Source organism: Microtus ochrogaster, chromosome 6 (genome assembly GCF_000317375.1).
Source record: "Microtus ochrogaster isolate Prairie Vole_2 chromosome 6, MicOch1.0, whole genome shotgun sequence".
NCBI lineage: Eukaryota > Metazoa > Chordata > Mammalia > Rodentia > Cricetidae > Microtus > Microtus ochrogaster.
The window spans coordinates 9,174,940-9,181,478 of NC_022013.1; positions in this window are offsets into that span (position 1 = coordinate 9,174,940).

The following is a 6,539-nucleotide window of genomic DNA, read 5'->3' on the forward strand; positions in this document are numbered from 1 at the left end:
TATATAGGGTCACCAAATCCATCAACACTCACAATTGGTGAACGAGGATAATCAAATGCATTTATCTCCTTAAGTTTGTAATATAGATCACACCACGGGCTTTCTGAACTTCCAGAGCTCCCTGGAGAGGGAGTGACTGGAGACGCTTCAGTAGCTGCAGGTGTTGGCAAATTAAATTCATCTTTATACTTCTGTTGTTCTGGATCCACTTCTGGTACCAAAATCTGTATCTGCTGGAATCCCAAAGGAGTAAGTTCTATGCCAGTCAGGGAATGGATGTGCTAGCAAGATGAGGGCAAGAGCAAGCAAAGAGCAAAAACTTCCTTCTATAGGTTTCCAGCAGAAGGCGTGGCCCAGATTAAAGGTGTATCTTTCTGTCTCAAGATCTGAATCAAAGGTGTGTGTCTTCCTACCTCAAAGTTCTGAACTAGAAGTGAATTCACCTACTTCCAACAAAGCAAAAAAAAAAAAAAAAAGAAATCTCTCACAGGTGTGCCCTCCATTTCTGGGTTGTAGTTCATTCCAGATGTAGTCAAGTAGACAATCAAAGATAGTCGTCACAACAACTGAAGTTGGATCTTTCTACCTATAATGTGATTCCAGGGATCCAACTCAGGTTATCAGGCTTGAGCAAGTTCCTCTACACGCTGAGCCATCTCACCAACTTGGACAGGCTACTGAGGGAAGGGAGCACATTCCCTTTAAAGGATCCGTGTGGGTTTGAGACAAGATAACTGTAGCAAAGACCTCTACCATGGACATTTGATTTTAACAATTGTGAGGACAAGTACATCTGTAAGTTTTGCACTAGAGACAACCTCTGAAATTGTAAGTCATCCACTTGTGTTTTGTCAACCTTAGTGCTAAACTTGATGGCAAGTAGAAAGATCTGCAGTGACATTACTTGGGGTAAAAAAACATGGATTCTGTTCTCAACTATAGGCCTCTGTGAAGCTAAGTAGAAAGGAAAGTTGGTGAAAACGTGATCTAGTAAAAGAGGTTCTAGGTACTTGGTACCTTAACTTCTGTGCCTCCAAGAGATAGCATTCTGAGCTTGGGAGGGGTTTGGCTTAGTGGGTAGATGGGTGCATGCACTTCTGTGGGGTCCGAGAGTCTGAAACAGCCCCAGCAGGCACAAGAGTCTATACAAGGCAAGACCTTTATAGAACTGGGCAGCACAAACTGACCTGTCTGAGACAACAGCACAGACTCGGGAGCTGACTGCGCCCCTTAATGTTCATGTCAGCAGAAAACCCACAAACACCTCTGCCAAGTTACAGCTACATTTTCCACCATGCAGGACTCGGGGATAGGGAACTTTTCTGGGAATACTGTTCAGTAGCACATTTATTGTGTTTCATTGGCTGGTTTATTCAAGTGTGGGGGGCAGCTTGTCCGCTTTTTTTGTCTCACCTTGCCAGTCAGGATGTCTGTGATATCTGCCACCCAGGGAAGTCTGCAGAGGTCTTCAGAGCTTTATTTCACCCTGATTTTTAAGATGGAAGTTTTATTCAAAATGACTTCAGTTTGATTACTTCTTACAACATGACAAACATGAGGACCTGAGTTCAATCCCCAGCACCCATTTAAACAGCTGCTCGTGATTGTTCAAGACCAGCCTGGTCCACATAAGTGAACTCCAGACCACTCAGAGTTGTATAGTGAGTGCCCTTATCAAAAAATAAAATAAAGACCGAGAACTAAATGAGACTTACAAGGACCAGTAAGAAAAGAACTCTGGACACTCTCAGATGTTCCTGAAACTTAACAAGATCGGCAAGACCCCTCCCAAAGGTTATATAAGAAGTAACAATTGTTGAGGGAGGAGACTCTTCAATCATCTCAACTGCTCGCATCACACACAGAACTCCAGGGACACAGTTTTGTGAGTGGCCACCACGCTGGGGCCAGCTTTTCAGTAACACAGCTGCCTTTGAGCCTTCTGTGACCCTGTAAGTCACCTCTCACCCACACTCCTGAAGTCACCCCAATAAGCTCATTGATTCACCAAGCTAGATTCGAATAGAATTGTTCATTTTGTATGCCACTGCTGCCCTATCTGGAGTGACTAGAAAAGTCACACAACAGAGGGTAGAAGCAACAGGAAGATCTAGGTGAACCATGAGAAATACCACAATGCCCATGGGAACTTCCCAGAATGGAGGTGGGAAACTACTGGGGTCAACCTATCCAGGTCCCTAGTCAATAAGCAAGAACAGAAAAGAGGGACATAAAACAGTGGCAGAAACCTTCCTGCCAGAAATAGAAGGTTGTTTATATAAAGATAAGTCAGGACAGAGCCAGATCTAGCGGTTCATGCCTGTGATCCCAACACTTGCAAGGCTCAGGGAGGAGATCACAAGTTCAAGGCCAATCTGGGCTACACAGAGAGACCCTGCCTCAAATACAAGGGAGATAGAAGGGTATAAGGAAAAGTGCTACCATTCCAGCCAACAGTGGAAAAGCAATAACAAAATTGCCTTTTGCAGTTTCTCCTTACCACTTCTTACTGTGATCCCATGGGACAAGTGCAAGGAAGAGGAGAGGGGAAGGGAAGCAGCCACACTTGAGTGGTTCCTCGCAGGGCTTCTGGGGCATCTAAACAGGCTCCAGAGGGAAGAGGGAGCCTTCGGTTTAACTTTGGTGAAGGGACGTAACTCAGTTGGCAGGGAGCTTCGGTAAAAACACAAAACCTCTTCACTGCCAAATAAACTAGGTATAGTGGCTCCAAAATTGTAATCCCAGGTCTTAGGATGTCAAGGCAGGGGGATTAGAAATTTGAGGTCATTTTTGGATACTTACTGAACTTGAGGCCACCCTGGGCTACACGAGACCCTTCTTCAGAAACACCAGGGGTTTCTCACTGCTCTGGAATCTAGAGGTCCGAGATGAAGGTGCCAGCTCTCTGATAAAGGCCTTCTTCCTTGGGTGCCTTTCTTAACTCTTCCAGTCTTTCCTTGGGCCTCTCTGTGGGTAGAGAGGATGACAGAAAGAAAGGAGATGGGAAAAGGAATATGGAAAAAAAAAAGAAACTGATATGTTCAATAAACTCGATGCTTTAATAAGCAAAGACGGAGAATACTAACTTCAGCTGCGGGAGCAAAGCACTGACAAAAACAGTGGGTGTGATAATATGGAGAACCCCCAGTGAGCTTCCTCTGGCAGACCATTCACACGCTTATTAACTCCTCGTGAGCATGCATGGAATCTTAATCTGTCTAGGGGCAGGAGACAGTGCTGTGCATAAAGTCACCCCTGATGTCAAGTTTGATTACCTGAGTTCAAAGAAGAGAACCGACTCCCACAAGTTGTCCTCTGGCCTCTCCACACGTTAGAGGTGTGTGTGTGTGTGTAGACATACACACACTAAATAAATAAATAAAACAAAAACCATTCAAGTCCAAAACATGAGACAACTTTTTAAGGCTAGGCCAAAACCCAAATATAACTGAGGCACCAACACAATGGCTAATTATGAATGTCAAATGTCTAATAAATATTTGATATAAAATGTGTCCAGAGTGTACAGCCAAAAGAGAACAAATATTTTTGTTTGTCTTGTTTTGTTTTTCAATACAGGTTTTCTCTGTGTAGCACTGGCTGTCCTAGAATAGCTCTGTAGACCAGGCTGGCATCCAACTCACAGAGATCTGCCTGCCTCTGCCTCCTGAGCACTGGAAGTAAAGGTGTGCACCACCACTGGGCAACAATGAATTTTAATGTACCCAGGTGTCCCTGTAAAAGATGAGATCAGCAACATCTAGAGTTCAAAGAAATTAAAATTATTGACATTTGGATTTGTAGTTGAATCCTGAATATATCTGTCCAGACTTCCCATGGACACTGATTAAAATGTAATTTTTAAGAGGCTGAGAAGACAAAGTACTTGGTGTCTTGGTTAGGATTTCTATTACTGTGAAGAGACACCATGACCATGGCAACTCTTACAAAGGAAAATATTTAATTGGGGTTAGCTTACAGTTTCACAGATTTAGTCAATCGTCATCATGGGGAGAAGGAAGTAGGCACAGGCAGACATGGTGTTGAAGAAGTAGCTGAGAGTTTTACAACTGGATCTGTAGGCAGCAGGAAGATACTGTCACATTGGGTATGACTTGAGCATCTAAAGGCCTCGAAGCCTACCCCCAATGATACACCTACTTCAACAAGGCCACACCTCCTAATAGAAATACTCCTCATCGGTCTATGGGGGCCATTTTTATTCATATCACCACACACGGGAAAGTACCTGCTGTACAAGCATGAGGACCTGAGCTTAAATCCCCATCAACTGAGTAAAAGATGGACTTGGTGGTGCATGTCTGTAATCTTGACATTCCATGTTAGAGAAAGTAAGATTCCTGGAGAGTGCTGGCCAGATAGTCTAGATGAATCAGTGGGCTCCCCATTCGGTGAGAGACTCCTGTCTCCAAAAATAAGACAGACTGATTATTTAAGAAGACACTGGGCATTGACTTGTGCCCTGCACAGCCACCTGCACAGACACAAATGACACAAATGCACACACACACACACACACACACACACACACACACACACACAGATGGAGGGGAGAGAGAATATATCTAAATGTAGATGGCCTGTAGCTTTCGTGAGCTCCCTAGTAAACTGCCAACAGCCATTCGATTACCTACAGGCAATCAGCTGTGAAACGGCAGCAAGGCCTGCTAATTTACAGTAATACAGCCCTTTTCAAACTCCTATACATTGCAGAGTGCTGAGGTTTGTAGAAAATAGCATTCGAAGTTCATAGAAACTCACTTCAAGAGTCCTAATGTGGTCTGAGGATGTGACTCAATGGGAAAGCACTTGCTTATTACACCCAAGGACCTGGAATTGATCCTCAACAAACAAACAAACAAAAAAGTTTTTGAAAAGCCCTAGTTTGGAGATCAGAGCAGATGTACAGGTGTGTCCTAGTATTATTATTTCTAGCAATGCCAAGGTGTTGGTAGGACACCGATTTCTTAACTCCATGAATCAAAGCCCTTCTCTTCTGTTTAGAGTATATGAATCCACTTTCTACTTTACAAACACTGTTAGCATCCAGACGAACCTGGTCCAGCCCATTGAAGACCTGACAGTGTGTCATGCCCTGTGTCATGCCTGCATACAGGGCAGGCAGTACCCTGTCTAAAGGTGGAACTCCACCTACTTCTCTCTCCTCCATCTTCCCCTTTCTCTCTCTGAATCTCTGTCTCTGTGTCTGTGTGTGCGTGTGTGTGTCTCTCTCTCTCTCTTTCTTTCCCTTTACGTCCTCCACTCCCTTTATCTCAATAAAACTCCGTACTTAAGTTCTGTCTGTATGGCGTATCTGTCTCTTGCCCACCATGAGCCCTCTGGGAGCTCACCTGCTAAGGTTCTTCTCCTGCAAAATCATTACAAACACTGCTTTTGGTTTAAGGAGCCAGGAGAAAATTTAAAGAACAGAATAAGTAAGGCACAGCCTGTGTAAATTAAATGCCCCAGAGTGTATATGTGGGTGTTAACCAAAGGATGTGCTTGGATGTTGTACTAATAGTCAGGGTTCTCTCGAGTAACTGAACTTATAGAATGAGTATCTCTCTCTGTGTGTATGCATATATGTGTATGTATATACATATAAGTGTATACACAAGTGTGTATGTAATGTATTATATATATATATATATTTATGTATACAGAGAGATCTATTGAAACAGCTTACAGGCTAATCCAGCAATGGCTGGCTGTTAACAGAAAATCCAAAGCTCCAGAAGTTGCTCAGTCTGCAGGCTGGATGTCGTGGCTGGTCTTCAGTATATGTCAGAATCCCAAAGAAGTAGGCTCCAAAGCCAGTGAAGGAATGGATGTGCTAGCAAGGCAAATGGAGCATATATGGAGGACAAGCAGGCAAAGAGCAAAAGTGAAGCAGAAGGTGTGGCCCAGATTAAAGGTGTGTCTTCAGCCTCACGATCCGGATCAAAGTCATGGTCTTCCCAACTCGAAGGTCTGGACTAGAAGTGAATTCAGCAAAAACCAAGCAAAAGTAATCTCTCACGGGTATGCCCTCTGTTTCTGTATTCTAGTTCATTCCAGATGTGGCCAAGTTGACAACCAAAAATTGCCATCACAGATGTCACTTTTCAGGCACTATCCCCTTTGAGGTCATTTCTCCTGGGCCTCAGTCTCACCAGGATGCTGGCCACTGAGTCGCACTACAAATGACTTTCTTTCTATAGGGAGTAGATGGAACTCAGGTCTTTGTGCTTTCGAGGCAATCACTTTCCAGACTGAACCGAGCTATCTCCCCAGCCCCAACTAAAGGACTTCTACACCTTTAGCAGCTGGATGGTAGCTCAGTTGGTATAGTGGCTGCCTACGTGGTCCTGGGTTCAATACCCAGCCCTGCAACACTGAAGGGAATCATCTGCATGTCATTCCCAGTCTAGCACACAGACAGACATACACACACACACACACACACACACACTCACAGTACACACACACACACACACACACATGCACACGGACAGTACACACACACACACACACACACG